Genomic DNA, 12,229 nt, shown 5'->3' with positions numbered 1-12,229 from the left:
AAGTATATGTTTAGTTAGGGGAATTTCATGAAACAACAAGTAGATAGTTTTTTAAGCCAGAGGAGGTGTTATTAGAAGATGGCTGAGGGAACATGTAGGGAATGAACATAGAATATGAGAAATGAGGGAGAGAAGCCTTCAAAGGGAGTGCAGATGAGCTACTCAAGGCTAACTATGTAGAAGAATCATGAAAGAGAGTGAGATGTACTGCTCTTTCAACATTTTACAAGATGCAGTATAAATTTTCTGGTTAAATGGCCACTTAAATGGAATGTGTGACCACAAAGGAAAAAAGAAAAATTACATTTCTGTGGAATTTAATTTATATGTAAGTGAGCCAATACATGGTTAGTAGGGAGGATATCCAAAGAAGGAACAGAGACTGCACTCAGGGGAGCAGGTGAGAGTCAGTGTTTAAGATATCAAATGTAGGCTGTCCTTTGAGATCTACATTCAGTGAAACCGAGGTCAAGAGGCAACCATGTACCTTGTCCATCACCATCTCCAGCAGAAGCTTTTCTGTCCAGAAAATGCAATGGGGGTCACGTGGTAGCTGACAGAAAACACGAGTAAAATGATGGAATAATGGCCTTTTACGTTAGAAAAGAGCCCAACCCATAGCATATGCTACCCCTTGAGGACCTATTCAACTGCCTGCTTCATGATATAGTTAGGGTATAATACACTGGCATGGCGTGTATCAATAAGTGCACATGCCATGCAGCTGGGAAGGATTTATGGTTCCTATTATTTATCACTTTTTTTTTTTTTATTTACTTGTTGTCATTCGTGGTCACAGAACTGTACTTCTGATTATCAGAGTACTGATGGAGAATGGAATAATAGAAAAAAAAAAGATGGAGAGGCTCATATTAAAAGTGAAAAAAATTTAATTTAAATGAAAATATTTTTAAAGAAATAAGTAAAAATATTAAAATGAATTAGCTTTTGTATAAAAAAAGTCATGGATGTGCTTCCTAACTGAATGGAGAATCCTTTAAGTAGTTTTTGGCTAATAGGAGAAGCAGATTTAGATAACTGTGGCAAATATGACAGTTTTGTTGTGCACATATAAAACATATCTGAAGTTTAATTTAAAGTAGCAGCAAATTCCTCATGCTTGTATTGATTTTTCCCAGACTAATAATAAAATCTCCACCCAGATGCATAAGAAGTTATAGTAACAGTACTGCAAATAAAGAGACATATGCCAAAGTTTCAGTCTGGGAAGGAGGTATAGGAGATTCCTACGAATTGCCTAGTCAGTGAGGCTGAATTTAAAAATGTGTTCATAGATTACACACCATATCCTATATTGAACAAGAAGTAGTAAACCTAATAACCAGAGCAGACGACTTATGTGCCTGTTAGGCCTTCCACAAGGGTAGAAAAAAGAAAATGAAAGACTGATGACAATATTGAAATAAATTCTGTAGTTATAGTCACATTCTTAGTAATGTGGATGTACTTGATGATGTAACTTTAGTAAACAGCTTCTCAATTTTAACAATTATCCCGCATTTGATGTTAGAGACCTCTATTAGACTTTCTGTACCCTAATAAGCCAAATACTTGCTTTGCTATCTTTATCTTACATTTTGTTGATTATTTCAAATACTTTAATAATGGTGGTTGTTACCATATTTGACTATGGGTATATACCCTGAAAAAAATTGAAATATAATGTATGAAGCCATATGTCTTTGTTCTGATGCTTCTCTCGTTCTAAGGGAGCTTTATTTTTTTCAGTTGCTAATATGATAGAATATAATGATATATTGCAGCTAATTAGAGAAAAACCTTTGCCCCAATTACTGAGATTTCCTTCTATCTTTCCCACATATTTAGTTATATGGATTTTTTTAAATTCAGCTTTAACCCATAAGCAAATTATTCATTGTCATTTAATTCAATCTTAACTTGTCTTATGTGAATAATGCTTTCTCTAATACAAATCTTGGCATTAAAATCAGTACTGACATGGAGATTGTAGCATTTTTATCATGAAAGGTAGCCTTAGGCAATGTTTTTTATATAGAACACTACCTAGATTAATTTTATTTGGTTGAAAGTATTTTATTGACTACTAATTACAATAGCTGCTTTAGATTAGTTTTAAATTTAATAACCAAAATCCATCCTGTGAGCTTTGCTACTTGCTAACATTCTATGCACTTAAAAAACAAGAGAAACTGGTGGAATGAGTGAGGATTTACATGGAAAAGAGGAGATTATGGAAAAAAATAGAAGGGATCATGGTTAAAAGCTCAAAAAATATATCCTACAGTTTGAAATGACTTTACAGGGAAATAATTCAAGTGAAGTAAATGGCTGGGGACTTTATTTTCTGTTTTGGAGACCATATGAAAAAATGTACAACTTGTGTAATGTTGTGTAAGCCACATATTTTTCATCATACTGCATTTTTTTTCAGCTTGTTTTATGGAATGAAGCTTAAAATCTTATCATTATTTTTTATTTTCTACTGTCTTACTATTTTTTTTAACATGTAATTTGGAAAAATGAATAGAAAAAGCTCTTTGGTCTTCATTTCTTGTTTCCTATGTTTTGTAATAAGCATAAACTATGAGTAAGAAGATCTCACTATATGAAAAGTTCTGGCAGAAATATGCAAAATATTCAGGCAGAATTATGCTTTTAGAATGTAAAGAAATTGAGATTTTGAATATTTTAAAATCCTGGGTTAATTTTAAACCTAATCTATCACGGAAGCGCTCTACGTCTTCCAAATATAGTAGGTGATATATTATTTTTCCTGCAAGTTAAAGTAACTTCCTTTTAATCAGTTTACTTATATATATTTTTTTAATTAGAAAAGTGAGTCTCGATATTTCTTTGTATTCCTAAGTGTGAAAAACAAAGATGATGTTCTTATACATACACAGCATAATTTTCTTGGTTCAATATTTAAATACATCACGAGGTTCCTATAGCAATGTATAGCTGAACCCAAGAGTGAAGGCACTAGCCTTCCAAGAACTGCTCCACAGAAAAATATGCTGAGTTAAATATGCCATGTAAATATATACATTTGAATATAGTAAAATAACTGGTCTTAAGATGCATTAAAAGCACTTTGTCTTTGGATCAAGAGAGGTAATAATCATCCCAATACGATCTATGTTAATCAGATCAGAGAAAAGTATTTGTTCAATTTCCAGCTAGATATTTTAAAAGAAATATTATCAAATGGCTGCACAGTTACCAGAAGATGATCAAGATGGTATACAGTTCTGGGAATCTTGTACGATGAATAGTTAAAGGAAATATGAAAATTTAGTTTGGCTAATTGAAAACTTGAGGAGAGTATGACAGATGATTTGAAATATTTGAAATATTTAAAAACACAGTGATCTATATGCTTCAGTAGGAAATTAATTACTTGCCAGTAAAGGATACAGGCAGAACATAGTACAGGTCCTGACACTAAGATTATATGATAATTGCGTCTGAATCCTTTTGAGTACTGTTATGTATCAGAACTTGCTTACAATCCAAACGCATATATTCAAGGGATCCTGTATAAAAATTATAGAACAAAATTGTATAATGATTCAATAATTACTTCACCCCCCCATTTTTTTTTATCAGTATAGCTAAGTACTGTAGTTTCACAAATGGAACTAACTAGTTGTTCCAAGGTGATAGGAGAGATACCATCTTAAAAAAATTATGAGGTCCCAGAATCCTTGATGGGACTAAGCCAGGACAGGTGCATGAAATAACTGGCATATTTTTCCTGTGGTCTTTAAGTAACCTTCTGGTTGAGCAAGATAGACTATGATAGCCTAATCTATCATTACAAGGAACTATATTTTTCAGTCTATGGTATGAAATCATGCCTCGAATATCTGAAAACTGCGACTTTTCTATCTATACCTAAACATGTCAAGGGAACTTAACTATTGTCACGTCTCCATGTGATTCTTAGTTGTTATCTACTGAAATATTACAGAGTAAGCATTCAGAGTTATTTTTGACATTTCTCTTTCCTAGCAGACCTATAGGTTTTATCTGAATAAGTAGACTATATCTGAAACCTCAGTTTTATTTTTCCTTTTATATATCAGAAGTTAAATAAAATAGAACTTAAGGGTTTATTAGAAACATTACAAGTAGATGAGAACTTTAGGTAATATTTTCTGTGATACTAATTTGGAACATTCAAATATATACATAGTTTGTCATGAGTTTTTGGCATAGTTTAAGAGTGCTCCAATTCAAGCTTTATATTGCTGTTAGCTAGTTATTAGAGAACTTTTTGTGTGTCAGGTAGTAGGTAATAATTAGTTTTCTCTAGTAGGATAGGGAGACATTGTATAACTAAGTTAAATCATGAATGATTCAAACGTTTCTCTAGGAATAATATTAAGTGCATTTTTCTTAATGTGCCATGTCAAAATTACTTTAGTGTAGTAGTATAAGCTAGTTTGTACTTCATTTTCTCACCGCTCTGCCTCTGAGGAGGGGACGAAGGAATTATTTGATACCATAGTCCAAGAATGAGAAGGTGACATTATAGGGCTATGGTTGATTTGCTCAGTAGCCTGGTTTTTTTTTAGATCATGAGGAATGGGTTCCATGCTTCTGTGTTCACAGCTATAATGGAGATACCACCACACCACCCACCTTACTTAGTTAGCTGGAGAATGAAGAGTGCCTGCATAGTGCTGGCATAAGATAAGCAATAGTAAGTGCTAGCAAATAATTTAATCTAGTGTGATTATAATTGATTTCATCCTTTACCAGTCATAAACTACAAGAACTAGGTCATGACTGGCACCATTTTTAATCTTGGTTCTTGCTTGGTATTTGGTAGGTACTGTTGTCTTTAAATATAGATGAAAATAGAACCTCAGTTGGAGAGTAATTTGGGTGAATATTTCTATATACATACACATTGAATGGAAAGACACAAACATAATTTAGACTTTAGACTTTGGGGAAAAATTAAATCATGAATGAATTACATGCTGCAGATGGTGTTATAGTATGAGTAGGTGTTTGTAGCTAACCTATTATTTTTTTTTCTGAGCTGCCTTGATTGATCTGTTTTCAAACTCTAAATCTGAAAAAGTGGCTATTGAAACACCTATTTTTGAATGAGATTATAGTGCTTCCTACACAGCTTTTGCAGTTTACTAGTTTAAAAGGTAGGATATGCAGATGGTTGGATTTTATTTACTGAACTTAAAAAAAGATATTTTAATTTCTGTGATTTCTCTTGTTTTTATTAGTTGACTATATTTGTTAAATATTTTTTTCCAGGGCTTCATGGCTTTCTACTCCCCATCCAATTTCCCATCTCTTTCCCGGTTTTCATGATAATGCCTAAAAGATACCTGTCCTTCGGCTCAGGCCGTTTGCTTTTGATTTTGCATTCATTTGCATTCTATGAAGTACTGAAAGCCATTTTTAACTCCTTTACTAGTAGTGCCAAATAACCATAGGCATCCCTGTCTGGCACAGCAGAAGGCAGCAAGAGGGTGGAGAGAATAGTGCAAAATAGACTAAAATAAAAATACAAATTGTTATATAAGAAATAGATTCTTCTAGTATTCACTGCCAATTGCCTGAGATGCCCCTTCATGCCCTGCTCCTGGGCAAGGTCCTGCAGTCAAGAAGAGCACATGGTGGTACAATCTGGAAGCTTTCTCCTACTTCTGCTTTTTATGAGTCATGATCTGTCTTGAGACCTTCAGACATTCTCTTCTCACATTAGCATTCTTCCTCATTTCTTTATGTCATGAACTTTCTTGAGGAAGTCTTCACCACCCTAATTTCTTCTGGGGTCATCTCTGAGACATAGAAGACACAGATTAAGAAGGATCTATACTATGGTAGCATTTATAAATAGGAAAATAGTCATCTTTTAAAATTTGCATTTACATCAAAGAGAACCATGGTTTTTATAGAGTATTGTAGTAATTGCTATGGAGTGGTAAATACAATCCTTGCTCTTGTGTTGCTCCAGAGTCTAATGGGATTGGAAAGACAACCACAGAAATAAACATATTATTCTAAATTGTACTGATGCTTGAAATACAATATAAGGAACCATGTAAGATTTTTTTTAAAAAGAGAAGGGATAAATCTAGATTGGGATGGCGTGAATTAAAGAAGGCAATAGAGAAAGTGATAGAATTTGGACATAAAAGGTTGTCAGAAACTGAAACTCTTTACATATTTTTAAATAAAACTCAAATTACCTATGTCAAGTAACTGGTTTGAAGACGGAAAACAATAGAAAGGAGAAAAAGCAAAACTTTAGTTCATTAACTACTAATAAGTCATTAACTGATATTAATTAACTGTACATGGTTATGCAGTCCATTTCCATAGAATAACTGTAGTTTCACAAATGGAACTAACTAATTGTTCCAAGGTGATAGGACAGATACCATCTTAAAAAAATTATGAGGACCCAGAATCCTTGAGGAAGATTAGCATTTTAACTGAATGTTAATCTTACTCTAAAACCAATAAAAACACCTAAATCAATGCAGAGACATATTGACCTTATTAGTACCCTAATCCTGATTAACGAGCACATATATTTAGAATTAGGTCTACTGCCTTTGTGGTCAAGTGTCTGAGAATACATTCATAACCAGAGTAGAGCTTCACACATTCTGTTATTATCACTGTTACCAAGAATGAATAAATGTCAGAGTAAATGTATTTATTTATATGGCCATTTTAGTTCTAAAAATGTTTACTTAATAGAAATATATAATTGTTATATAAAGTTAGAAATAAGAACTAGAAAAAGAAGATATAAAAAATCACCTATAATCCTACAACTCACAGAAACATAGCTTGCCACATCTATTCTGCAAGATTTTGTAAACATATATTTTTATGTTATAAATATATTTTACATAAACATTTGTATTCCATTTAAAGGATATGTCATAATATATTTATCAGTCTCCTTATTATTAGATATTTAAGATGGCTAATGATTGATTATATTAAGTTAAACACTGAGAATAGGATTTTCCATGTCAAAGGGTAGGTACATTTTCTAGCTCATATTATTATTTTTATAGTTTGTTTTAAAAGGTCAAGAGCTTTAACTAATATTAGTTTACATGTGTCCTTTTTCAGAATAACATTGTTAATATCAGGTGTTAATCTTTTAATCTTCGTGAATTTAATAGGTCAATAATCTTAATATGTTTAATTTTTATTTTTTCCAACACATAAGTACTATAATTATTTCCAATTTACTAATACAGAAATTTGGCTGTTAAGGGAGTAAGTGACTTGTCTTTTACATACACAGAGGGACTTGAATTTGGACCAGGTCTGCATTACAGAGGCAATGATCTAGCCATTCTGCTACTTGTTGTACATTATTATCTGGTAGACAAGTATCTATCATACCTTAATTATTGTTTTTTTTTTCTTTTCACATGTATTCTTTCAAATAAGCTTTCCTTACACTCCCCAATCATCATCTTCCTATACACTGAAAATAAATCTTAGCTTTTGACTGGAATTTCAACATCATGATATCAGGGTTAAATCATACAGCATAGGCCATCTGAAAACTTGTACAGGTTGGTTGCTCAGATGAGGTATGGCAGGCTCATGTGAAGTAATTCCAGATCTTGGACATAAATCTTCTAATGCAGAGTTAATGGTTCTACTTCCAGAAGCCAATGTGAAGATCAAGAGATTCTGTGGTTTGGGTACAAACTGGAGGTAGCATAGGTGAAGTATGATGGACAAATTGCTGAATCAACAGTAAGAACACTTGAGTTCTAGTCAGCTAGTCTCCCAGTCTAGTTGCCATATTCCAACTGAATGATCAGTCACTTAAACTCATAGAATTTATATTCTTTCATGATCTTTCCATTTCTAAGATTAAAATTTAAATGTATATTTGGGAAGATTTTGTGAGAAACGGTAGCAGTATCCTTTTAGCACTCAGGAAAAATCAGGAGACAGAGTCTAAATTAATAGCTTATTATTATAACCCTTGTATCAAACTTTAGGTTGATAATAACTGAGAAGTTAATGGGAAGTAGCACTCTTATGGGGAACCAGTTACTGTTAGAAGAGAAACAACCCAGCACAGCCACCAAGTTACACCCAATACTTTCAATTAAGATCTCTCTTGTCTAATGGCACAATTTAAAGTTCCAGTTCATCCAAAGAGACTTTCCCTTTTTAATCTGACAGTTATTACTTGGCTTCAGAGTGCCTGGTAAAGTAGTAAAATCAATGGTTACATAATTTTAGCACGTTTTTAATGATTCACCCGCTTCAGTAAATTACAGAGCGCAATACAATTAGCAGTAATTCATTCATTTAACAATTCTCAATATAGTTGAGAACCATTCATCCATATTGTTAGGAAGCAAATAAAATCAAAACCCCAAACTCCAAATCCTCTTTACTGTTAATGGTAATATTTTGTCATTTAAATCCTCTGTTAGAAGAGTTTTGATTTAATAATGGTTTATTAATTTTGTAATAAATATTGTGTGGTTAGAGGAAAATGGAAAATTCTTTTAAAAAGGAAGTGAAATTCTCTGGGCTGAGAGCTGAGGTCTGACAGAAAGTTTATTCAAGAATTTATATATATTTATATAGATATTGACATATAGGTTGGTGTTTAAAGCTCTGTTTCCTGTTCCGGTATTCAATAATAAATGTCGATTAAGTCCCTACTTAGACTCAATACATTGTTCCAGTCTCTGGGATGACAGTGGTAAATCAGACAGTTCCTATCATACAGAACTTGCAGTCTAGCAAGACTGATCAAATCAATTCTGCTTTCTTTTACCTGCTGATACTGTTTTATGGTTATTTCAAGAGATACTTGGCTTCCAGATCTGGGACACCTGGAAGAATGTAGACCAAGAATAAGAGGGTAATGAAACACACATTTAGTGACTCTAATGGCAGAGTCTGTTTGATTCTGTTTCTAGAGTTCTGACTCTGAAGTCCATGCTCTTTGCATCGCTCACTTATTTCAGACCTACTGTGTTCCAGATGCTATGCCAGGCACTGGAGATGAAGCTGTGAACAAGATAGGCAGGGTCCTTGCCTCATGAAACTTACAATTTAATGGGTGTAGACAGAGAAAAATAGTTGCATAAATAATATTTTCCAATTCCCTAATTAAAATCTAAATAATTGTGAAGTGTTAGCATTCAAGGTAAATATGATATTCTTTAAAAGCAATGCAAAACAAAAAAACTTTGGTTTTCCTTCTTAACATAGAGAAGAGTGGTTCTCACCTGTATTGAGAATAAGTAAATGTATTATTTCTAATATTCTATACTTTGAGATATATTGAAGTCTCTGAATCCTTATAAACATGTTACAATTATGTGATCTTTGATTACCACTTTGTAAGTACTCTAAAGCCAAATAATAGCATGATTGTGAAAATTCTTGTTTGTTTTTATTAATCCATGAGAGATATGTAATTTTACTAAACTGAATTGGTATAATTACAACCAGGAACAATGAAACTTGGAATTTTAGTAAGCTTCTGTTGCCTAACTTGTGTTTATATAAGTAATAAGTATGATGGGGGGACCACTATTAATATATTCATTCAGTACTTTTAACAAAAAGACCTGGTTATGTAAACTAAATTTCATGGAATACTAGAGCTAATATTCTTAATATTAAAATTATCTTTTACTAGTTTTAAGAAAGTTCTTGTAGTGAAATCTCCCTACAAACCCACAAAGAGTTCCACTGATTTGACTTTTTGATGGGTATTGAAAAAGGTTCAAGAATAAGGCAAAACAAAACAAACATGGAAACAAACAAAACACCCAACTAATTTTTCTCTCTTCACACGTTATTTTTGAAGTCTTTTATAGGAGATTCAAATGAGCTGTTTAAAAAACCCAAATCTTAATTTTATAACCTTTACTTTGATAATAAAACACATGATGTAAGATTATAATTTTAATTTTAATATACCTCCTTTCTCTATTGGCAATTGTGCATAAGAATATTAGTGTCAAAGCATCAATTATTTCACAGAAATAAGTTTCCCAGTTGATTGAGACTTGTACTTTCCTGCATAAAATTATTTAAGAAGGATCTTGAGAAAAACCTTTTAAATAATATTACATATTTTCCCTAACGCATGTATAAGAATATTAAATATCACATAAATTAGGACAATAGTTTCACCACAAAGGAGCACTATGCCTTTTCATGAACTTAAACATGTACTTGTTTAATCCTATCATTCCAAATCTCATAACAGAGAAAGACAGTCTGGTCATTACAGTTTTAAGGATGACCTCTTAAAACTTATATACCAAACATAACTTATCCTTATGTTTGTTCACATTATATTGACTTTCACACAAAATTATAGACATCTCATAAAATTAAAATCAATATAAAACAAGATAGTACAATAGACATACATAAATATGAACACATATTGGTAAAGGATTAAGCATAATAGAGGTGTCTATCCACCTGGAGTGTCATTGTTACTGAACTTGGTCATATTGAGCTTTTAATTTTCCTGGCAGCTGAATTAAAAAAAGAAATCTTGTTTATTAAAGAAAACAAACACATTTGTCTAAAGAATTATATATTTTCTTCTGGCATTGAATCTAAAAAGAACTTTGTCATATAAGACTTTTTGTTTGCAAGCAATAGAGCAAATTGGTTAAGATCAAGGATCAGGAAGCTTTGCATACAGGACCAGACGATGCATTTGTGGACCATATGATCTTTGTCTCAACTGTTCATCTTGCCATTGTACATGAAATGAGCTGTAGATAATATGTAAGTAAATGAATATAGCTATGTCCCAATGAAAACTTGTTTATGAACCCATTCATTTGAATTTCATATATGTTCACATGTCATAATATATTATTTTTCTTTTGATTTCTTTCAACTATTTAAAAATGTAAAAATCATTCTTAGGTCACTGACTATACAAACACAGATGCTGGGCTAGATTTGGCCCTCAGGTCCTAATTTGCTGACCTCTGCTGATTATTGGATCTCTAGTAAGATTGTCATATTTATATCCTATTTAAAATTGCAGCATCTCCATTTCTAAAGTTTTTAAGTATCTCCCCTGATTTAGTTTTCTTCACAGAACTTCTGATAATCAAAAGTATTATTTATATACTTCATGTTTTTATTTGTTAATTGGGTCCTATTAGAATAAACATTTTGCGCAGGCAGAGAGTTTTGCCTCTTTCTGTCCACTACTGAATAATTAATTAGCACCTAGAATAGTGATTGGTAAATAGTAGATACTCAATAAATATTTATTTTATCAATGGCTATAATTCTGGGGTTCATAAAGGCATATAAATTTGGTAGCCATTAATATATAAAAGGCCATGAAGACCTAGCTGTGATCACTCAAAATGACACTATAGCTAGGAAAAAGAAAAGAATATAAGATTGAGCTTTAAGAAACTGCTATCTTTAGATGAGGTAAATGAGAAGAGGCCAAAACGGACACTGAGCAGTGGCTGGTGATTACAGATGAAAAGCAGAAATATTTTATTTTATGGAATCCAAGAGAGAAAATGAACAACTGTCTTGAAATCTTCTAAAAGATAAATAAAGTTAGATGTGGAAAATTCCACTTGGATTTTTCAATGTGGTGCTTACTGGTGAACTTAATAAAAGCAGATTTATTAAAGTAGCAGAGACAGATGCAACATTGGAGTGAGGAAGAGTAATGTGTAGTAATTAGACGTGTGATTTTGGTAAAAGAATAATCAAATTAATATATGGTAATGATACATGTTAATGAGTCTAAAAATAGCACTGAACATATGGGGAGACTTTGTATATGACTGACTTATGCCAATATATATTAGTGGGAAAAGCAAGATCGTTCACTAAATGTTATTTGGATTAATGGTTACTCATATGGGAAAAAGTTCAATTTGACCTCTTCTTCACACCATATCAATCAATTCTGAGCTTTAAGACTTAAATATGAAAAACAGCATCATTTTTTTCTAAAATAGAAGAAATATATATCCTATAATTCATAAGAAATCATAAAAGACCCTAATAGCCAAAAAGTTCTTAAGAATAAACAACAAAACTAGAGGAATCACACTTCCTGATTACAAACTATATTACAAATCTACAGTAATTAAAATGGTATGCTACTAACATAAAGACAGATATATATACTATAGATCAGTATGCTACTAACATAAAGACATATATATAT

The 12,229-nt window shown here is 32.0% G+C and overlaps 1 protein-coding gene across 2 annotated transcripts in view; it reads left to right on the top strand.

Moving 5' to 3' along the window:
• The window catches only part of KCNH5 (potassium voltage-gated channel subfamily H member 5), a 346,402-nt gene that overhangs the window by 243,839 nt on the left and 90,334 nt on the right, over nt 1–12,229 (top strand). The gene's annotated exons all lie outside the window — the stretch shown is intronic.

Source organism: Pteropus alecto, unplaced genomic scaffold (genome assembly GCF_000325575.1).
Source record: "Pteropus alecto unplaced genomic scaffold, ASM32557v1 scaffold276, whole genome shotgun sequence".
In the NCBI taxonomy this organism is placed as follows: Eukaryota; Metazoa; Chordata; class Mammalia; order Chiroptera; family Pteropodidae; genus Pteropus; species Pteropus alecto.
The sequence above is the reverse complement of the archived record's forward strand: the minus strand, read 5'-3'. Positions and strand labels throughout refer to the sequence as shown.